The sequence below is a fragment of the Heteronotia binoei genome, chromosome 4 (assembly GCF_032191835.1).
Source record: "Heteronotia binoei isolate CCM8104 ecotype False Entrance Well chromosome 4, APGP_CSIRO_Hbin_v1, whole genome shotgun sequence".
Classification (NCBI taxonomy): domain Eukaryota; kingdom Metazoa; phylum Chordata; class Lepidosauria; order Squamata; family Gekkonidae; genus Heteronotia; species Heteronotia binoei.
The window spans coordinates 133,873,963-133,898,393 of NC_083226.1; the positions used below are offsets into that span (position 1 = coordinate 133,873,963).

At 41.0% G+C, this 24,431-nt stretch overlaps 1 protein-coding gene across 1 annotated transcript in view; it reads right to left on the minus strand.

The window, feature by feature from the left end:
• Positions 1-24,431, minus strand: part of LOC132569578 (small ribosomal subunit protein mS27-like) — a 93,396-nt gene that overhangs the window by 26,301 nt on the left and 42,664 nt on the right. The gene's annotated exons all lie outside the window — the stretch shown is intronic.

Consider the following 24,431-nt stretch of genomic DNA (forward strand, 5'->3'; position numbering starts at 1 on the left):
CTCGCCATCTCTGCAAGCGGGCTCAGGGCGGCTAACAATTGGTTAGACAGATTGACTTTTGACTTATTTTTGTATAGATTTTAGACCCTTTTAGAACGTTCTTTTGTTTTGACTCATGTTGGTTGGCATGTTTTATCTATTTGTATGCATATGTGTGCACATCTATTTTTTTCTCTCTTTTCTCTCTCTTTAAATGTCAATAAAGGTAACTGAACTACCAAAGCCTTAAATAAATGCTTAACTTTGGTTTCCTAATTCTTATTTAGAAAATATCAGGGGAATTAACTCCCCAACAAAGCGATACAGGTGGAAATACTGGGCCTTAAGCATTACTTAAAAGTGGGGATGTACTATTGCCTACCTGATCAAATCTTTGAGGCTGATCTTGAGATGGAGAAAGAAATGAGAGCGGTAACTAAAGCAGATATTATTATTATACTGGGAGACTTCAACTTCCCTCACATTTGCGTAAATTATACATAGAAATGAGATTCCTAGATTTCACAAATGACTGTGCACTGGAACAGTTGCTCACAGAGCCAACCAGAGGGGTAGTGATCTGGGACTTTGTTCTGAGAGATCTTGTGAGAGATGTAGAGGTTGAAACACCAACTGGAAACTGTCACACAGCAGTCTTACCACTCTGGTAAGTGTCTGAATGGGAGGGCCCAGAGCACCCAACCATCCGTTTGCCTTATTAGCAAAACCTTTTAATCATGACCAAAGAGTTGTGATGATCTAGGCAGTTTAACAATAACAGATTTATCATAAGTACCCAAACAATAGTGGGTAGTAAAACATTTCGTGCAACTGTGAAGTAAGAAATAGTAAAGGTTGGTGTAAATAAATAAAAAGCCCTGGCATGTCTGACTAGATGTCAGCTTTGAGCTTCAAAGGGTGAGGACATATGGGGGAGAAAAGAGCCATGGCCCAAATTAAAGCCATAGGCAGGCTGCTTCCAGCCCATGGGCCATAAATCTGACACTCCTGAATTACAAACTCAGGCTAGTATCTGAGAGACCCAGGGTCAAATTCCCATACTGTCACAGAAGCTAGTGGGGTGACCTTGGAGACAGTCACAGGATTTCAACTTAAACCACTTTACAAGGTTGTTGGAAGAATAAAATGAAGAGGGGGGAACCAAATATGCTGCTGGAGCTGCTTGAAGAAAGGGTGGGACACAAACATAATAGGTCATTTTTAGACACAAAGAAGTCATAGGGGTGGTTCAGATTTAATTTTGTTATTTATTACATCATCCTTCTCTTTGTTCTATGAGTTCAAAGTACAACATGGTTCCCCTATCATACATTATTCTCATGAAATTGTCATGGGATTCCTGGAGCATGAAGGATCAGCCAAAGATCTCCTTTCTTGGGCAACAGACTATCCTGCCGCCCCCCTTCCCTCCACTGCCTCTTTTCCCACTGCTCCAATTAAGCTATGAATGGGTGAGTTTTAGCAAATCACTGCCATCACTTTTGGTAATTTGGGAATTAATACTCCAAGAAATTGGGAGGTATATACTCTGGAAGAAACCAGAGGTCTTTCTCTCCTTGGTTCCCTCAATAATGTGTGCGTCTGAGATATTGAAAACCCTCAGAAGAATTTTACAAGGTCAAAGATTGATTTTAAAAGGGAGCCAAGCAAATGGAAGCACTGCAATATACCCCTACACATCAGAACTTAATATGATGCCTCATCACTTACTGATTTCCTGATCCATCCATCAGATTCAGCCAGCCTGGCTTAGATTCCCATGTGATGACACATGGCTAGTCATCCATGAAAAATGCACACCTGAGTTCCTGGGAAGAAAGATTTAAAGATTTCCTAAAGTCCCTATTCCTTCCATGAAACTGGGACAAACCTGGTCGTATGGATAGACAAGGAGTCAGCCCTAAGGCTTGACTTTTACCTGGGAGATTGAAGACAGGAAAAGAATGTTTAACATCTCCTTCAAAAAAATCTCCATTAAGCACAAGACCACTCAACAGCACCTCAAACAGTGCTTTGGGTGTCAGGTCATTCAATCAAGGAAAGGTCATAGGAGCTCAAGAAATTCAGCAAAACATTGGAAAGATTATTCTGAATCAGTAGTCTTTGTTTAGGTTTTAGGTTTTATTAAATTTACACCCCGCCCTCCCCGCCAAGGCAGGCTCAGTGCGGCTTACAACAATCATCATAAGACAATAGGAGACTAACATGTTAGTCATCGTATTTATAAAATAACTTATATTAAAAACAATTTAAAACCGTTAGCACTAATAACATTGTCAAGATATTCAAGTTCCAGTCTGATGTTATTCAAGATGTTTGTACCCATGAAACTACTTTATACTGAATCAGACCACTGGTTCATCCAGGGCCAGTGCTAGGCTTTTCGGCGCCCTTTTTCGGTGCCCTTGTACTAGCGCCCCCTCCCCCCCCCCCCGTTTTAAAAAACCGAAAAAATTTAGGAAAAATGGAGAACACCAAACATGAAACCTTTCACATTTTTAATTTGCCATTTTTAATTTAAATTTTAACTTTTTTGATAATATGACATCATCAATCTTTGCTTTTATCTTTAAGTAGAAATAGTTTTAGTACACAAATCACAAATAACTTCAAATAATCCTGTGCAGTGTGGTATATTTCAAGATCCAGTATTACATTTCCAGATCTACAAACATGGATTGCAGCATATCCAAGCCCCAAAAGACAACTGCCACGGTAAATAAATCAGAATGAGTCACAAACCACACACAGAGCTCTATTTTATGACAAAGTTTCAATCTTTACACAAAACCAGAGCTGCCTTCAGACCCCAAAACAGGTCAGTAGTCTCAAGAACAAGATCTATAAAATCTTTGAAGAACAGGATACAGATGTATAAATTGAACAGTGTACATGGAGGTACTAATCAGTGTTCCCTCTAAACTGAGTTAGCGTGAGCTAGTTTACAGATTTTTAGCCTCCAGCTCACACATTTTTGTCTTAAGCTCAGGAAGGATGACCCCAGAGCACACTAATTTATGCAGTAGCTCACAGCTTTAATGCCAGTAGCTCACAAAGTAGAGATTTTGCTCATAAGACTCTGCAGCTTAGAGGGAACATTGGTACGTACAAATACATAGGGGGAGAGGGTCCTGCTCTCAGTGCCAACAAGAATGCAATGTAACCAGTATGACCACACTGCCTTTCAACTCATTTCCAGTATACTCTCTTAGGAAAAGAAGAGTCCAACAAAACACACATGCACAGAGATCTGGGTGCACAGTTTTTTTTTTTTTTAAGGTCAATGCAACTAAGCTTGAGAATCTCTGGTCTACATAATGAAAATACATCACACATAAGGAGAAAGCAAAGAGTGCAGTTGGAAAGAAAACAAAAATCTTGTCTCCAAAGCTCATGAGGCTGAAAATATGGACTAAGGATTCTGATATTAACATGAAAGAAAGCACATTAAAATGTTCAAGATTCCATTTTAAACCCTGCACTGATGATAAAATCCAATCAGCCAAGACAGCATAATATGTACAATGAACAGTGCAAAAAACTAGGATTATACAAATAAAGACCAAGTATTTATATATAAAAATATTGTAATACGTCACATCCACTAGATTTCACAATTAGAGAACAGTAACTGTGACAGTAGAATACATCCAGTAAAAAGTGCATTACTGAGTTAATTAAATTCAGAGACAGCCAAAAAAGAAGAAGAATGGCTGGTACCTTAGGCAGCAGAGAACACTGCAGAAGTGACTGCCAAAGAAGCCAAAAGCACAGAACAGCTGATTGGCTTGCACAGATACAGCAGAGCTAGGGATGTCAGCCTCCAGGTGGGACCCCTGGAGTTGCAACTCATTTCCAGACTACGGAGATGAGTTCCCCTGGAGAAAATGGATGCTTTTGGAAGGTAGACTCAATGCCATTATACCACACTGAGGCTCCCTGTCATCTCCTGGCTCAATCCTTAATCTCCAGGAGTTTCTGGATGACTGGATCTAGTAAATTTATCTCCACATCCCCTGTTGGTGGCCTGGCAACCCTAGCACAGACACTGCAGCCTTTGCAGTGAAACTTGAAGTTTGGCATACATGGCCAAAAGTTTGTCTGTCTGTCTTTTTTCAACCTCGGAAATTGAGCACAGGAGCCACTTGGCTTTACAGATGTTGACAAGTGCACATTTCCATGCAATCCAGGATGGGGGGACCTTGTCCCCTCTCCTCTCCTGGGTCGGATGGGGTCCTCCCCTGCTTGTACACAGTCTTTAGCAGGGTGGTGGAGGAGAGGATCTGTGGTTGTGGCAACCGGAACTAACACAACTAAACCCCAGCCCTCCCTTGATGAGAGATGGCAGAGAGCAGCAACTTTTAGCAGCAACTTTTTTTTTTAAGGAAAGGATCAAAGCTATTACCAGGGATGAGGAGATAAGATGCAATAAAGGTGATTGGTTTGCAAGAAGAAAGGAGAAGGGGGGTTGAGGACTGGGTGACTCAGGAGGCGCGAAAGGGAGGCAAGTCAGCCCTGCGCTCCCCTTTAGAGAAAGAAGCATTGGGGATTGCAACAAGCACACTTGAGCTGGTGCTGACCCCTTCTCTGCTCCGACTAAACCTTGGATTTATCCCTGGTCCTTTGTCAAGGTGGGGGGAGGGGGCGTGGGAGGAAGGGGCAGGCTCTGCCTCTCTCCTTCAGCTTCCTTTGCTTTCTTTTTCTATACCTGATCCTCTCGTCTGAAGAAGTGTGTTTTTAAGCTCACGAAAGCTTACATTCTGAATAAAACTTGGTCTTAAACGTGCACTTGACTTCTGCTTTGTTTCTTTTTCTCAATGCCTTGGTGAGCTGCCAAGGAGGAGGGCGGGGTGGTGCTTTGCCTTTCCTTGTGAGAGAAGCCGGGCTCAGTCCAAGAAGGAGAGCAGAGAGGCCGATATGCGCTCCCAGAGCTCTCAGCTTCCTGGGGAAGCAAGAAGCAGGGGGGAGGGGGCGCCTACGCTACATGTGAGCTCTCAGCCTGCCAGCTCCCTTTGAAGCAGAGGAGGGTCAGGCTGAGAGTCACGGCCGGCGGCAGGGAGTTAGCGGAAGGCAGCAATGGCTGCAGGAAGCTTCTTCGGGTGCTGGGAGGGAGGCGCGGGGCGGCAGCCGTGGAAAGCGTCTTCAGGTCCTGGAAGCGGCAGGAAGCTTCTTCGGGTGCTGGGAGGCAGGGAGGCAAGGGGCAGCGGGGAGGTGGCAGACATGAGAAGGCAGCAGAAAGTGGCGGCCACCGCAAGAAGCATCTTCAAGTGCGGGGAGGGACTCGGGACGTGTGGGGAGGCAGCAGCAGGTGCCAGAAGGCACTGGGCACAGGGAGAGCGGGCGCCTCATGGTGCCCTTAGGCCAAGTGGCACCTGAGGCAGCTGCCTACACGGCCTACTCCCACGCACCAGCCATGGGTTCATCGAAGTTAGTACTGTTAACTCAGACTGGCAGAGGCTTTCCAGGGGCTCAGGCTGAGGTTTATTCATATCACCTTACCTCTAACCTTATCCAAAGATAGAAGGAATTGAACCTTGGACCTTCTACATATCAAGCATATGCTCTACCACTGAGCCATAGCCCCTCCTCCAAAGATTAGGCCAAGAAAAATTAACTAGCCAAGCAACGTCCATGACCAAGTAGAGATTTAAACCCCCAGTCTTGTGGATCTCACACTCACACTGCAACAGGTTTACTTACATTCCATAAGTACGTACAAATGGGGCATTTATTGTGGAAAAAACTCACCAGGAACTCATTTGCATATTAGACCACACACTCCTGACATCACCATTGTTTCACATAGGGGTTTTTTTGTAGAAAAAGTTCAGCAGGAATTCATTTGCATATTAGGCCCTGCCCCCTGACTCCAAGCCAGCTGGAGCTGCGTTCCTGTGTGTTCCTGCTTTTAAAAAAAGGCCTGCATACAAAGATTTAATAACTAACTGTTCATTGTTTATTGATTTCTGAAACAGGACTCAGGAGAATAGACAAGGTATCAATTTTTGTCACTGCAGGTTATCATATTTTACTCTGCCTTTATAATTACACATGATTACATGTTTTTGGGGGAAAGGAAGTGAATACATGTAGGAATTGTGAAATCTACGAAGCAACTCTAGGTTAGGGTTAATGAGGGTTCTAGAATACACAATAAAACTATATCAACACAAAAACATAACATAGCCTTAAGATCGGTTGAGATAGTTTAAATGAGCAATATAAATCCAAAAAGTAAATTTAAAAAAGAGAAATATAAATCTGCTTGGTAATTAAAACCATCATAGCAACATATGCAACAATACAGTAGTGCACAACTTGAAGATGACACTAGGCAGAAAACAAGAATAAACTAAAAGCCTGAAAAAGGATAAAGAGTGCCAAAAAGCAAACAGCCTAGACAAATTTTGATGGGGAGGGCATCCCCTAAACAAGGCAACAGGGAGGAGGTTGTAACTTAGTGGAAGAGCATGTTTTGCATGTAGCAAATCCCAGGTTCAGTCACTGACAGTCCTTTAACCTTTGCAGTTAAAGGATCTCAGATGGCAGGTTCTTTCTTTGCTGGAGACCCTGGAAAGCTGCCGCCAGCCAGAGTTGACAATATTGCATTAGGAGGACCCAACCATCTGACAGTATGTGGCAGCTTCAAAGGTTCATATACCTGAGAGAAGGCCTTATGTCTGACAGCCAGTCATCTAATTCCAGAAGGACAGGAAAACACTGAAAAAGACCTCTCTAGATCTTAAATGATAAGCTGGAGTACATGGGAGCAAATAATGTCAAAGCCCAACTGATATGTGACATGGTGCTTACGATGTGATTGCCAGCAAAAAAACAAACAAAACAAAACTTTCCTTTTGGTCACAAATCAGTACTGTAGTGGTGGTATATGCAAGCATTGCTAAAGACAGAGGGGCAGTTCTGGATGTGACCTGTGTGAATGGAAAAAGCTCCTCTCTCATAATGTGAGACCCAACAACACTGAAGGCTCTTTCTGACAACTGCAAAACACAAAACAGGCCTCAGACAGCTTAGCCTTCAGGTCTTTAATGCAAGGCAATCTACAGAAAAAATAAATGAGAAAGCCTTCTGGAATAAAAATCTGGTAAACCAAAGTTATAGCCTAAAGGAAATCAACACACAGTGGGAAAACAAATCCAAAAAAGTCCACCACCTACGGAAGTGTTGGAACACCACAAGGTTTTAGGGCAACCAATTATTCTGTAGTGAACCCTAGCGGTTTGTGAACTGGGAAAGGAAATGTTGATTTATGTTGTAGAAAAACATACAATTATCTGAAGTGCTCCAACTTTTTCTCACAAACTCTCAGGCCCTTGCTGTGTTCCTCAAGGGCAGTATTTTACAGCAGATGGGGTGTGGTGCTTGATAGAAGATGCCAGTGAAATATCCGCAGTCTTGTCTTATTTGCTATGAAAGCACCACAACAGCCTGTGGGGAAAATAATGGCATAAAAAGCCTACTGTTTTTGCTGTTAGGAAACACTAAGGCATTGACAACCTGAGAGCATCAAGCAGTGGACATTATTATAGCTAAACCCCAGTGAGCACTGGTCTGTACCTTTTTCTGTAGAGCATCAGAGTGAATGAACAATACTATTGCACAGATGCTAGGAGCCTGGAGCTAAACTGCAGCACCATTTAGTGGCACGATTGGTTCTTCCATCTCAACGAGCAAGCTTTCCAGAACATTTATCAGATTATTTCAGCCACCAACCCCCTTTTCCTAGTGTATTTCTAAGAACTTTGCCTTACGGCTAAAGGGCTGTACAGATTAACAAGGAGGTGGAGGGGAGCAACTGCAGTCTACAGGACTGGAAGATATCTGGAGGCCAAGAGTGGGGGACGTTGATATGAAAGTACAGATAAATGAGGTAGATAAATATTGTCTTAAATCAGTGATGCTCAAACTGGGGTTCTGGACTGAAAAATGAGTTGCATTTCTCTTGCAAACAACCTGTGAAGCCAGGGAGGAGGAGAAAGAAAAGGGCAGGCTGCTTTGGGAGGCAAGATGGTGCAGAATGGACAAACTGGTCATGAATGGTTGTGAAAAGTGCTGGAAAGCCTACTTATGATGATCCTGTGGCGTTTTCAAGGCAAGAAGTGGTTTGGCCATTGCCAGCCTCTGAGTAGGGCTCCTGGACATCCAAATACTAACTAGGGCCAACCCTGCTCAACTTCTGTGATCTGACTAGATCAGGCTAGCCTGAGCCATCCAGGTCAGGGCATGGTCATGAATGGCATCAGGGCTTGGTTTGTAGAAAAAGCCCAGCAGGAACTCATTTGCATATTAGGCCACACCCCTGACACCAAGAGAGCCAGAACTGAGTTTTTGTGCGTTCCTGCTTTTAAAAAGCCCTGACTGGCATATATATTTATAAATTCTAACCATAACAATACATAACATTTCTCAATGTTAATTGATGTGAGATTCCTGTTTTCATGCTCTGGAGGGGGGAAGTTGCATGGGGTTCCTTTGCAAGTGAGTTCCAAAAAGTGCCAGAAGGGTAGCAGTGTGTATTGCTTCGAAACATTTGAGAACTATTGTCTTAAGTGACAGTTGTCTCCTAACAAATTAAATATTAAACATAACAACACAAATACCAAACAAGACAAACTTTAAATATCAAGTCATGAACATCTAACTGGCTGATCTAATTGCCTCCCACATTCATCACTTGATATTAAGAACAGAAAGACCTTCAGTTTGTTTTTATTAGGGACCTACCTCAATAGCTTGCAGGGCATTCAGATCCAATAATATTTTGATGAATCAATTACCTAATTGATACTGACTGGCTCAGTAGCTGTATGAGAAGTCAAAGGGTAAGACCTGCACTCAGCACAAAAGCAACTTGTATATACAGTCCCACATAGTTTACAGAGTATACGGATAAAAGTTTATTTTGCAAAGCTGTGTCCAGGCAAGGAGAGAACAATTAGCTTTTACGTCTACCAGGGTGTCAGTCTGTAAGCAAAGAAGCCAGAAGGGGAAATCTATTTGTGGCCTGAAAGTTCAACTGCAAGAGCAGTTAGAAATCCAGGGGAAACATATCCCACATTTTAAACAGAAAACCTTTGATATTTTTAGGGGCACTGCTCCTAGTACTGAAAACACAGACATAGGAGATAAACCAGTATGGACCAGGTAAGGCATGAATGATGTCATATTTAGAGTATGAGAACTCTGCCAGTTCATAGGATTAATTATTAACATTTAAAATGAAGTGGTGGGGATTCCAAGAAAGCAACACAGTCAGTCTGAATCCATTACACATTCCCCTAAAGGGACTGGTCATAGTAGACAAGAGTATGCAAGGAAATGAAGCATACATAGTCACACATGGTCAGCAAACAGAACATTTTCAATAAGGGGTTCAGGGCCTTTAAATATGGAGCTGGTCTAATTTGATCAAACCTCAAAATCAGAATGCTCAGCAGGGAAAAAACATAATGGAAAGAAAGAGCTTCCTCCAATTATTGGGAGACAATTTATTTCAAAAGCACAGTATCCACTGAGGTGTGGATCCTCCATTGTGATTTTGCATTCCATAAAACAGTGATGATCCAACAGAGGAGCATGGCCCCACATGGAAGCACCCTACACTTGACTTGTGATTTGGAATGAAGTGTAACTGTGCCACATGTGGAATCCCCTTTTCCTGTCTCCTACAGAGAAAGGGGATATAGTCCTCTTTGCCAGTTTGTTCCAAAAAAGCTTACCAGATTACCTGCCTGTGTTTGTTACAGGGCAGTTTGAGTGGTGGACCTACAGATCTACAATAGAGGTTTTTACTCATTAGGCCAGCATAGCTGTCCTTAAAAATATTCAGATACAAAGTATTTATTTATTTAGCATTATTCATAGTCCACCTTTGTCACTGAGAAGGCAGATTACTTAGTGTAAATCAATGCAGTCAGTAGGATGATACATCTAATAAATGATATAATAGGACTAAGAATTGCAGAAATTTGTTCAGCAGACTAAAAAAGAGCTCCAGTCTTATTTTGACATTAACACAAATGGTGAAACTTCCTATAAACTAATCTGGGATGCTAGTAAAGTCTTTTTTTAGGGAACTAGCAATAAGATTCTCTGCTAGACAAAACAAGGAAAAAAGAAAGAATATTCAGGAGTTAACTAATCTGATGAATAATAAGGAATTGGATTTTAAAAAAATAACCTGATTCAATAAAACTGAAGCCTGGCAAAACCGGCTGTCCAGGGCAATCAACGAGATCGCACCTCGACGTCCTCTACGCCCTCGTGTGAGGCTGGCGCCATGGTACACCTTAGAGTTACGCCAGCTGAAACAAGGGCTCAGACGACTAGAGAGGCAGTGGCGGCATACTCATGACGAAGCGACGAGAACATCCTATAGATCGTTTATGAGGTCTTACAAGATGGCAGTCAAGGCCGCGAAGAAAGCTTACTTTGCGGCCAGGATTGCGTCTGCAAATTCGCGCCCAGCTCAATTGTTTAGAATAATTGGAAGTCTTACTACACTGCCTCAAGGCAGACCAAATGTGAGGGAACCAGAGATAGGCTGTGAGGCTTTTGTGAAATATTTTGCAGATAAAATCACGTTGCTCCACACCAGGACCTGCCTATCACATTGCATACTAGGGTGGCCATAATATCTGCAGGCCAGCCAGGGACACCTTGAGGGGGGAAGGAATGCAGGAAGTGACGTCACTTCTGGTGACGTCATGCCACCGCCGGAAACAGGAAGTGACATCACTTCCTGTGACATCATTTCCCCGCACCACCTGCCGGAAACAGGAAGTGACATCACTTCCAGTGACATCACCCCCTCGCGCCACCTGCCGGAAGCAGGAAGTGACATCACTTCCTGTGACATCATTTCCCCCAAATGACATCATTTCCCCCAAATGCCACTGCCGGAAACAGGAAGTGACTTCACAGCACTTCCTGTGACGTCCCCAAAAATCCCCCAAATATCACCGCCGGAAACACCAAGATTATTTATAGAGAGGGAAAGGGGGAAATAAAGTTAAATAAAACTCTTTTTTTACTTTTTTCAAAGTGAGAAGACTAGAGAGAACGGGTTCCACGCTGAGAAGCCAGTCAGATTCCAGTGAGATTCCAGTGAGACTGTGCTGCATAATGCAGCCTATTTATTTTGTCCTGTTGGCTCTGTTGGCTCTATCTGCGCCACCTTCATCATTTTCGGGGTGTGGATCCCCCAGTGGGGTGGTCTCCTGACTCCCTCCGCCGGCTGTTTCTGATAGCCCTGCGCCCCCTCTTTCATTTGATATGTGTCCCATGCGGGTGCCACCCTCTCGCCAGGAGATGCCGCAAAATGAGCCCCCTTGAGGCTTATGGCGGCAGGGCTCGGGGGAAGCGAGCTAGACTGCTGTTCTTTTGAGGGGTTATAGAGTGTTTCGAGCCCGTCCCTGTGGCATTGGTCCCATCGTTGTGGGACCCAGGGGGCCGGCGCAGCGGCACGCCGAAGCAGCCTGTCGCTAATAACACAGGTCGAGATGCAGGACAGGAACCCGGAAGTGACTGACAGGCTGCTTCAGCGGGCCGCTGCGCCCGCTCAGTGGATAAAAAATGCATGGTTATTTATTGCAGATAAAATTAGAGGATGAAACTGTTAAGGAGACCATGATTAAATGGTCGCAAAATTTGGGTGTAGAAATAAATATAGATCAGTAGGTTCAAATGTGGAAAATAAGCTATAAAATGACAAAATCGGTAACTCTTAAGGAAAATCTATTAAAGGTGTTTCTGCCTCTGAACATTTAATTTTTGTTCAATCATCCTGGCCAATAGGATTGCACTCTTGCTAACAGGCAAACAGCTGAGGGTGATGCTCCCAAAGGAACAACTGTTCATTTGAATACACAACAGAAATGCTGATGCCATGTACGGAATCCAAACAACCAAGCAACTGTGTGGCCAAACACTTAATCACTTAATGTCTCGAACAAATTTACTTCTAACTTTCTATACAAAAGTATCTTATGCAATACAAAGTGCCACAAGGCTGACTATGATAGAGAGGTGTGGAGACAATTCTCGGATACCACTTTCTACAAGAAGTTGGCTTCTGACCCCACTAGTGATATTTCTAGATTGATTCCTATGGTACTAACAGATGCTAGAGAGATGGGTTTTATAAATCAATCAGAGCTTGATTTTTTGTATAGCCAACATCCCCGTGTACCTTTGTTTTATGTATTGCCTAAAATTCACAAAGGTATCATTCCCCCTCCAGGGAGACCAATAGTTTCAGCCTCGGGGTCTTTATTAGAACCTATATCAAAATATATAGACTCTTTTCTAAAACAATTTGTTCCTACATTCCCCAGTTACATCCAGGACACATCAGATTTTATTAGAAATATTTAAGGGAAAATCATTACCCAAGGTGCAGTGCTGGTTTCATTGGATGTGCAATCGTTATACACTAGTATCCACCTTGAGGATCTGAGAGTTACTGCTAGCTATTTTTTGGACCTTAGAATCGATCTAGATCCACCAGCATATTTTTCGTTGGATCTTGTTGATCTCTTTATTGAAAAAAAAAACTCTTTCAGATATAATGATAATTTCTTCCTACAACAGCAGGGAGTTTCGATGGGGAGCGTTTTTGCGCTGTCCATGGCTTGTTTGTTTATGGCCAAATTAGAGCAGGAATATATATGCAGTCCTCAACATAATCCCCATTGGGCAGACGTTGAGCTATATTTTAGGTTTATTGATGACGTCTTTCTGGTGATCAGGCATGCTGATACCATTCCCCATTTAGTTGAGGTTATGAATTCATTTCATAGAGACATCAAGTTTACCGCCCAATATGACTTAGACATTATTAGTTTTCTTGATATGTTAGTTTATATTATACTAATAATACTTTAGCAGTTAAAAAAAAATTAACTGCTGTAGATAGAAACACCTACCTTCATTATTCTTCTTTTCACCCACTGGATCTGCGCAACAACATTCCTTATGGCCAGTTTCTGAGGCTGAAGCGGAATAACACCTCACCTGCAGATTTTTATGATGGGTGTAGAAGGATTAGTGGTTTTTTCACCCAACGTGGATATCCCCAGACAATTGTGAGGCAAGCCAGATTGAGGACTGGAGTTAAGAACCGTTCTGATTTACTTATGTATAAAGAAAGGCAGAACACTGGTAACAGACTCATGTGGTCTTTGGATTTTACCCCTAGAGCTTCTGCTATCAGAAACATTGTGCAAAAACATTGGCATGTGGTCCAGCATATACCGAGTTGTCAACTTCTGCCTTTAGTGGCTTTCAAAGGAACTAGGACCCTGAAGGAACAACTAGTAAGGGCAGATGTACGGAGTAGGATACATGCTGACAATAAACCTTTTGGACATTTCTGCTGCAGGAATTGTAAAACTTGCAAATATTTGGTGGTTTCTTCCTTATTTATAGAGCCTAGAACTGGATATAGGATTAGGTCTAAATGTTTTTCTAATTGTTCCATTAGGGCCATCATATATTGTGCTCTTTGTTCTTGTCCCAGGACCTATGTCAGGTGCACAATGAGACCCCTAAAGACCAGGGTCTTGGAGCATGTCTGTCGCATTAGAAATGACATGCCTGGTGCTCCACTTACTGATCACTTTAGAATGTGTAAACATGACCCAGAGTCCATTAGATTTTTTGTGTTACAAAAAATTGAACCCAGACCCTCTGGTGGGAACATTCATAACATTCTTTTACAGAAGGAGGCAGAATGGATTTACAAATTACAATCTCCTAGAACCAAATGGTTTAAATGTACAAAATGATTTATCCTGTTTTTTATAGAAATTTGAGACACAGGCTTTGATGCAGGGTTGATGTTTCTTTAAGATCATGTGGGATTCAACAAGCAGGTGCTGTAAATTGCTGGCTTTTGTTTGAGTTGTTTGAGCTTTTGCCTTGTGAGCCACTGCAGAAAGGAGAGAGAAGGACTGTGCCACAGTCATCCTCTGAACATATTTTCACTGCTTTGTTCATGTTTGGAACTATCTTAGTTTGACCACACCCTAGTGGTTTTTTACAAGACTCTTTGGACTTTGAGATTATTTATGTATTGCCTTGTGGCACTTTGTATTGCATAAGATACTTTTGTATAGAAAGTTATTGAAGTAAATTTGTTCAAGATATTAAGTGACTTGTTTGGCCACACCATTGCTTTGTTGTTTGGTTTGAATGAACAGAATCCAGCAAACTGCCAGGAGACAATAAACTGAATCCAGCTTCTTAGCAGTAATTCCAAAGTGGCATTAGCCTGTAGCAGCAAAATAAAGTAGGAGTCTGGTAGCACCCTGAAGCTGAACAAAGTTCATTCTAGCATCAGCCTTCGTGAGTCAGAGCTGACTCCTTTCAGATGCACACAAGCAATTTTACAGATCCTTCCATAATGAAAACTACAGAAAGAGGGGGAGGAGTTGACAGTGATAGGGGAGAGCTTTGGTGTGATAAAACAACACTTGATAGCCTTGCTACCATCAGAGGTCTGCTTGAAATGATCTTCACTTTGTTTCAGAGGGATCTTTTCCAGTACAAGTGACCAGAAGATCCTGATCATCACCACTTGCTGAGTGGCACCATAAAGAGCAGGAAAACATTAGCTTAAGTTGAGATCACAAAGCAGCACTTCTGGCAAAACCAAATTTGTGCCACAAGGTGCACAGATCATGGTCAATAATTATGTACAGGCCTCCCTAAGGATCCAACGCACTGTTTGAGGAAGCTCTGGCTCCCTTCTGCCTTGTGAAAGATTTTCTATTTTTCCTCTTTGGTCTAGATGCAATTTTTGAATTTCTGTAACAGATGCTTATGGAAGGTGGGGAGAATAGAGGTCACCTGAAAGAGTGTTGGTACTTCTCTCATCCTCTCGCAGGATATAATTAGTCTGTGCAATATGTTCAGGGACCAGGGAAAGACAGGAGGAGGTAAGAGACACAATCCGCTAATCACAATTCCTGCACAAATCTTATTGAAAACAATGAGAGCCGGGTAGAAAATGTACTTGGTGGACTGCATCCCAGCACTGCAGGAAGCCAGCAGCAACAAGCCAAATAAAGAGATACACATTGAACTGAAGGAAGAGGTAGCCTCTGGCTCTTCTTATGTATTGAACAGAAAGAATTCACTGTGGCTTTCTGCTGTCTCTGTTTATCTGACTCCACAAGATTTCGATGATATAGTTTTACACAAGGGAAGGCTCTACACAAGCCCTACAGTAGCATTGTGCTTGTATTCTTCAATATCTATAGGTTGCAAACCAACAAAGCACATACTCAGAAGTGTCAAGTTGGAAAGTATCTCCAAATGCTCCCAAATCAGCTAAAGAGCACAAATAAAATGGTACACAACCCAGCAGAGACAGTCCCATTGCATTGTAAGAAATTCAGTCTAAAGCCATTTCTGTTGCTTGAAATTTCTGAGAATGGCAACATAGGCTGCATGACTATAATGTCATGCATTAGGCAGAACCCCCCCTTCCCAGTGGACAGGGAATTGCCCTTAGAGCTGGGTGTCCAAGTTTTAAGCACCAGCTAAAGAAGGGTCCTGCAGTCTTAGGGCAAATTTACCAACCTTCTACATCAGATTTGCATCTATGAAATGAGAATGTTCAGCTATATTATTTCTACCTGTATAGCATAGGATTGTTATAAGAGCAAACACAATGATTATTGTAAAGTAAAATACAAAAGTTCAAGCTCTTATATCAGATAAACATTATAGTAATAACACGGTTACCCAAACACAGTATATGATTGACTCTAGCTCAGGGATGACAAACATTTGTTATGAGGGCCAAATCTGACATAAATGAGACCTTGTTGAGCCAGGCCATGCGTGTATCTGTTTAAGATTAGGTAGCAGAGATATAAACTTTATAAAGGACACAGACAAACACAATTAAAGGTTTTTTAAAAAATCTTAAAATAAAACATGCTTAAAACATTAGCACTCAATGATCTTAAAGACACTTTCTTTGCATTTCTCCCATGGGATCCAGGGAAATGGGCAAAGGAAGCTTTCTTTCCTTCTCCAGGGGATGAGGAGGGGGAGGAGCTCTGCTGTCCGATTGAGAGAGCTTGGCAAAGCAAGTTATCCCTCGTCCCCTTCCTCCCCAAGGGAAGAGCCTCAGCTAATGGAGAAAATAGAGGTTTAGCTCTGTAGTTCCTGTGCAATTGAGCAAACCTTGCAAAGCAAGTTGTTATGCAGAAGGAAGCTAAAGAGAGGGAGAAGGAAGCAGATAGCAGCCAGTTGCTTGGGGAGCCCTCCGGGAGCCTGATTCGGCCCCCAGGCCACATGTTTGACTCCCCACTCACCACAAAGTGGAAAACCAGAAAGGAGAAATCAATCAGTGCCATTATGGGGGCAGCTCAAGAAATTACTGATTTTTGGTACTAAATTATCCTAAATTTCAAAGATTCTTAATGTGTATATGCATACTCATTTGTTATCCCTTATACACTTTAAGAGATATAGAAGATGGTCAAATCAATAAAATGTGATTGCTTTCTACTTCTTCAATTCAGCTATGGCTTTACAGATGACACTGAAGAAATTGAAATCATTCAAGATTTCCTGTTCAGAGGCACTATCATCTATCCAAAGACTGCAATCAAGTAATGATAAGGAGACTTAGACTTGGAAGGGCACCCATGAAGGAATTAGAAAAGATCTTTAAATGTAAGGAAATGTTGCTGAAGACCAAGATCAAGATAACTAATACTATGGCATTCCCCATTACTGTGTATAGATGTGAAGGACAGACAATGACTAAAGCTGACTGGAAGAAAACTGATACATTTGCAATGTAATGTTGGAAGAGAGTTTTATGGATCCCAAAACGACAAATAAGTGGGCTCTAGATCAACTCTAGCCTGAATTCACCCCAGAAGCTAAAATGACTGGATTATCATACTTTGGTCACACCATGAGAAGACAAGAGTCATATTCTTTGATTCCTGTTATTTAACCAGTTTTTAATCCATAAAAGAACCTATCCTCTTATCCCACAACTGCTAAGTTTACTCAGGAGTCTTTAGTGGGGTACCTTGTCAAAAGCCTTTTGAAAGTCCAGGTATATAATGTCTACTGGGTCACCATTGTCTACCTGCTTGTTCACTTTCTCAAAAAACGCCAAAAGGGTGCTGAAGCAGAACTTCCTTTTGCAGAAGTCATGCTGATTTTCCCTTAGCAGGCTTTGTCCTTCTGTGTGCCTAACAATTCTATATTTGATTACAGTTTCTACTGATTTGCCTGGGATAGACATTTGGCTGAGTGACCTGTAAGTTTCTGAATCCCCTCTGGATCCCTTTTTAAAAATTGGTGTCAGATTTGCTACTCTCCAGTCTCCTGGTCAAGCAGCTGAATTTAGTGTTACATATACGGGTTAGCAGATAAACTATCTCACATCAGAGTTCCTTAAGAATTCTTGGGTGCATGCCATCAGGACCTAGAGACTTACCGGTTTTTAATTTCCCCCTTTTCCTCTCTGTTTTGGAGGTTATTAATTCATAAGGTTGCCATAAGTAGGAAGCAACTTGACACACATGGCTGGAATGGAGATTCTGATATACACCGGTGACTGAGAGTTTGCAATCAAAAGTAGTAATGAACCCGTAATGAGGCATAAGCAGATCATATGATCTCATGTCTTTAAATCCAGTATCGTTTTTTGTTAATACTTGACCACTAAGTTAAAGCAAACCCTTTTGAAGTAGAGGTGGCAGTCCTGAAGTGTATTCAACACACTTTCTGCACTTTAACAGTACAATTTAGGATGGGGTGGAGATGCCTCTTTAAAAAAAACTAAACTAAAAGGTCAAACATTAGCGGCTACAGAACTATCCACCTAATCTGGAAAACCCCACAGTGCTTTCATTCTTTTCTAAGAATAATCCTAAACACATTTACATTATTCCAAGTAATGACTACAGAACATTGTTTTCAGCCTTGAATGGACACTGTTATGCTATTTTATTTTTTAAAATTAAAGTGTTAAGTTTGCTAGCAGATGCCCTCATGTGGTGAACTTGCTATATAACACATTCATAGAATGGTTAATTCATACAGCATCCCTTGAGTAAAGCAATAGCACAGTAACCGCATAAGGCCCAGATAGAGATTCCATTAAGACATGCATAGAACCACTGAATTAAGTACATTATCGAGGGAGAGGACTACAGACAATGACAGCAAACAGCACCCTTTCTCTGAGGAGAAAGAGCAAATAGAAAGAGAACTTGGAATTGTGAGGGAAGAGAAAGAAACATTCATTTTAAGAACAGAAAAACACTACAATTAATAGAAATGTGTATTTTACAGCTGTCTGCCTGCTATGAAGACATGTTTTAATTGGTTAAGCACTTAAATGCTATATGCACTCAGTGTACATGTTCTGAATTTTCTTAGTCCATCATGTATGAAATGATCCTCAAACATAAACATCTGAACACTCCCCTCCCTTGGCCCTTAATTTAAGCTATGTAAAATAACATTCTTTTTCCCAAAAGAAACACCTGCGAGCATCAATTGCACTTGGATGCACTCAATTCAAAGAGTGATGTCCAGTTAGGAATCAGAATAGAGTAGTGTAACTACTTGAAACTTGATGGTGTTGTCTGCATGAACATTCTACACGTCTGTGAGCAAAGACTTTGTGTTTGTTTACCTCCTACAAAACAGATTCTCAAATTATTTTACAGGAAAGAAATTATCTGGGGTGAGGGGCAATGGCTCCAATGCCAATGAAGGTCTCAAACTGCCAGGCATAAGCTGATATTCTGGAATGAGTCCAAAGCCACTTCACTTTCTAAATGCAAGTCATAGCTATGAGTTAAAGCTTTCATTTCAAAATGCCACGGTCTTTCTTCCCAGGCATATTTTTAGGTACAAAGCTTAATGATCAAACAGATTCCAGGCAGGCTTAGCTTAGAAACCAAAGGACATCACCAAGAAATCTCCTTTGTCTGCCATTTCAAGCTTTAGGCAGAGAGTGAGAAATCTTTTGCATTATAAAAAAGGCCCAGAGGCACAGCTCATGCCTCACTGTCAAATAAAAGTGCCCCGCAAACCCTTTGCTCCTTGAAAGTTCATTATTAATCACACATCAGGAAAAGCTTTCCTTTTATCACATTTCCTATATCAACACTGCATGTATTTGCATGTATGCAGACACATGCCCAGACACTGAAGCCATTGTACAAGCAATGCAATAAACCAGCACATCATTTTTGTAATAAGAAACACACAGGGTGCATTTTAACTTAATCATTGAGTTTCAGGGTCACCCCCTCAGATATTGTTAAAAAAACCCCAACCCTGTAATTGCATTAAAGGAATCTCCTTCCTCAACCAATCTGTCAAACCTCTTAATTCTGGCAGTAAGGATAGATTTTTTTTAAAAAAAAACCCCTCCTCCTCAGATATTTAAATCAAAAGAGAGGAGAGATTTAAAGCAACACAGCTGTTCAAACTGGACAAAGGAACTCTTTCCCCCCATCTGCAACAGACCAGGCATATACCTTCAGTCAATAAAGCATTACACATAATCACCATTCATCTGCCCTTTCTAAAAGAGATCAAATCTTCTGACTTCCTTCTCTCCCTCCCTCCAAATTTAAACACAGCAAATTCACTTTAATTCTAGTTATAACTGTAACATGCCACCAGAAAGTTTACTTTTTCTAAAACAATTTAATTTTCTGAATATGTAATGATATTTGAACATGATTTTATTTATTCTTATAAAAATGTATACTACATACCATTATCAGAAAGTGGGGCTTTGTGTGGAACACCATGGAAAATCAGCAGGGGCAAGATTAAGTATGGTTAGAGCATGCTTTAGATAATTAAGCCCTACACTGCACATTAAACTCTTCCATTTTGAGCACACACATGTATCTGATTTGCTAACACAGCTTTGACAGAAATTAACATATATTTTAGGAAGAGATCAAAAGGATACTACGAATGCTTAAAACTTCAAAGTTTTAGCACACACACACTTCTGTCCCAAGGCATACACTCTTCTACAGACTGTTGTCCCTTTCCTGATGTTGCATATGCACTCTCTTCAATATAGATTTATACATCAACTGAAAAAGCAATGCTTAGGGCTGCCACTGTCAACTTTTGGTATTACCACAGAGATTCCAGCAATTTCTAGAGCAACATGACACCACTTCAATTTTCCCCAGAAGTGACATCATAGCACATGTGATGCCACGTGAACCCCCATGTCCTCACCCCCAAGCTCCTGCTGTTTGGTAGACTTCAGATAGATGCTCTCTCAGAAGCTACCTCACAAATGGAAATCCTTTCTGTTTTGCAGTGCTTATCAGGTTGCTAGGCATTTGATCCCTAGATATTTAATCAAGGCATTTAATATCCTGAGGCTGAGATCCAATTTACTGAACTATGTTCCAGGGCCAGATCCTTCTGCTCTTCCTTGGCCCATAGTGCAGCACCTCACATATTTTCAGTTCAATGCATCACTCCTATTGATGCACTCCAGGACAGGGGTGTGCATTTGATTTATCTGAGGCAGGAAACACCTGAAAAATACCTTACCAGTATTTTCCAGCTGGATATCAGTTGGGGTATTTTATAAGGCTATTCAATACAGCTGAGCCCAAAAAATCCCACCTGCTGGATAACTGCTATTAAAGGGTGTTTAAAAGGACTGCACCTTCCAGGTGAAGCTACGGCTTGGAGATGGCATTTAAAGGGACCACATGCCTTCAGAGCTCAGCCATAGCCTGAAAAAGTTCAGCTGCAGCCTGTTCCCTTTTAATGGCTTTCCCCTTCCATTGGAAACAATGCAGGATGGGCTCACCTTTTTCTTGGGTCCACAGAGTTGGATCCCCTGGTCCAGTATTTTTAAAATGGGGGTGATTGATGAGCAACTATGCTGAAAAATGTGGTGCCTCTAAATCAAAAAACAGCCCCCAAGAGCCCCAGATACCCTGGATCAATTCTCCATTATACCCCCTCTGGGTACTATTAACTATAATGGTCCCACAGAGTATAATGAAGCTGAAAAAAATCAGGCAATCCCCAATATTTACTGTATCTAAATATCATACCAGTATTGGAATTTGGGAATATCAGGAAATATCTTTATTTTTCAGGTTCAATATATCCTAACCTGAAAATATTGTTTTGGGGTTTTTTGCATACCCCTACTCCAAGAATTCTGGGTTGGAGAACATCTGTTCCATGTTTGCCACTTCTGTCTGAATAGATACAATGAGATTTATTTTTTCATAGTCAGGGCTGAGAAGATAATTTTACGTAGTTTTTAGAAAAAATACGCATTTACACATTTTGCTTTAATGTTGTTTTTGTTTAAAATTATTATTCCTTTTTCCAAAACTCAGAAAGAATAGAGAGATATAAAACAGTTTTGCCTCTTTAGAGGGGACTGAATTAACTTTGCTATGCAAAGACCCATACACAGACCCATACTCATTCTTCAACCTGTTGCAGAAAATCCTTGGCCCAGCACACGTGCAGAACTGGCTCTAGAAAAACTATCTAGATTAGAGGGGTAAGCTAAAAGTCACACAAGTTATTTTTTCTTGAAAGAAGAAAACTAATTATTTGAATTATGACTGAAGATTCCAGGAAACCAGCATGCTCTCTGAAACACTTGTATATATTCCCAGGACCCCTTTCCAACAGAACACCTCATCACAGCCACAGCAAAGCCTGCTAGTCAAGCCTTGAGGTTACAAATGTAGCCAAATCAAAACCTTGGATATCTTCTCTTAAATTTTCACTGGGAAGGGGGGGGAGGGGGATTAGATGCCCAGATGGAATTTGACATCTATCAAAAATTAGCCAAAAATGTCCTCCTCTGTATTATCACAAACAATATCAAGTACAAGGTCATCACTTAGAACCTGGTTGCAGTCTTCTCCTTTTTTTCATTTGAAGAACAATTATTGTGTACCTAATATTACAATTTTATTAAAATCAGGTTTATTGAACGTAACATGCTTAAAGAATCTAAAACCAACATATAATCCTCTGCAGCATTATTCAAATTAAATTATTCTCTCAGGGAACAGCAAGCAAAAGAGAAGGAAAAGAAAAAGGGATCAATGTTTCTCCATTGTTGTCCTCAGTATTCAGGAACATCTCCCTAATGACAGAACATTTAAAAAATAGTTTCTTTGGATCATTTCTCCCCTCTCTCCTACAATTTCCCTCCCATTGTTCTTCTCCTAGTTTAGAGAAAAATCACTGGAGTACAGAATCAAAATATATTTCTTGCACATTTTCATGAAACAGTTAAAATTCCTTGAAAGTGAAATGTTTTTTAATCCCCACAATTTAACATTTTCATGAAACAGTTAAAATTCCTTGAAAGTAAATGTTTTTTTTTAATCCCGACAATTTACATAAAACTTTTGATAGTAAATAGTAAGATTTCTGTCTGCTAAAAACAGGCTCTTACAACAGTTGAAATGACTAGATTTGAATACAAATTCCTTTAATAATGTACTATTAGAACACAGAGTACGATAGGCCCAGGAAAATGCTGGAGAATGATGGAGTTAGGTGTTGCTATAACAACATGATAATTCTTTGGTGCTTTCCACTGCCCCAACCTGTCTAATTTACAAGACACTTGTATAATGTTTTCCCTTGTTACTTCTGGCATTAAAAAAAATATTCAAAATATTTCACTTCTTACTTTGGAACCACTATCCAAATATCAGCAATAGTGCATCACATCAAATTTACACTGTTTTCCAACCAAACTTAAAGGTCAGATCGGCTCATTAGAAGCATTACTCCTCAAATGAAATTATACACAATATAGTAAATAGAATGGAATTCCTTTTCCCCTTGTGCTTCTTGAGTCATGGTTGATGTCTGCAAACAGTCTTAACCAATTCCTTATTGAAATGAAGAAATGTCCCTGCTGCAGCCATCAATTTAGGATCTGGGATTGCAGTACAATTAGAATGGAAGATGAAGCTGTCCAACAGCAGGTAGCAAATTACTTCAATCCCACATCCTCCCAACTAATCACATACTTGCTCTACAAATACTTCATATATTTTCAAAAAGTGGATGTCTCAAACAGAAGGCCTAACAATATGAACAGGGTGTAACTATTTATATAATCATCAGAAATGAACAATAAGTGGGTGGGTGGATGGGAGGGAAGACTTAAAATATATATACTTTCCATGGAAAGACTCAAGAAAACTTGTGCACAGATGTGGAAACAGGCTGGAATATTTTGATTTGAGCAATGTTTAGAAGTGCATTGGAGATTGATTTCTACAGCCCCACAAGTTTTCACTAATAATGAATACCTAGAAACTAACTGAAACTCCAAACCTAAAGCAGCAAGATTTTTTTAGTTATCAAAGATTTCAGGTTTTCACGGCTGGTAACATCATTAGGGTTTGTAGAATCTTTCGGGATCAAGTGCCGTGTTCTACTGGAGAAAGTTTTCCTTCCAGACGTTTCGTTCTCAGCTGCGGAGAACATCCTCAGTGGCGTTGCAGCCGGAGCAGGCGCTCAGACCTTCTTGGTTGCTGTGTCCAGTAGAACACGGCACTTGATCCCGAAAGATTCTACAAACCCTAATGATTTTTTTAGTTGTTACACAAAAGCATGTGGTAAGTTTTGCAGTCTGTGTTGCCTACTTTGGGATAGGACACCATGAGGATAAGGTTTATGACAACGCTTTGTGACTGAATTTAAGAAACTGAAAGCCAAGCACGCTACCTGTCTTTTCCATCGTAACTGTCACTGAAATTTTAATCTGATGCTAATTTCTTTTCATTGAAACCTTGTTAGGATAGTACCTTTTCCCACCCGCTGCCTTTCTTAATGAGATACAGGGCAGCTGCCAGCCACTCTTCCTTTCTACTCACTTGGTCTTCTAATTCTTCACTATGACAACCATATTCCGCTCTGCACTTCTGCCCCCCAGCACCACCAATCGAAAATGTCAGAAATATAATGAATGAGATGAAACGTCAAGAAAAATAAATGAGGGCCTTGCATTAAAAACACATACTGTTGACAAATCAAGTCATGCCTCTTTTACATTTCAAACACAGATTGGAAACATATGGATCTGAAGCCCCTGATGTCTGAAGCTTCCCACACAGGGGAATATGGGGAGGGCCATAATGCACACAACACCTCACTCCTGGGAAACCACCATGAATAGTTTTACCAAAATCAGTTCTTCTGATTAATGATGTGCTCAAGATGTCTACCTTCAAGCTGTGTTTCAGCTCAGTACTGCGTCACACTTCACAATTACCAGGAAGGTAATTAATTTTAAAAGTCTTATTGAACAATATTACACTGGCTAGATTATACCTCAGAGGTAATAGGCTCTTAACAATAAATCGTCATGCAAT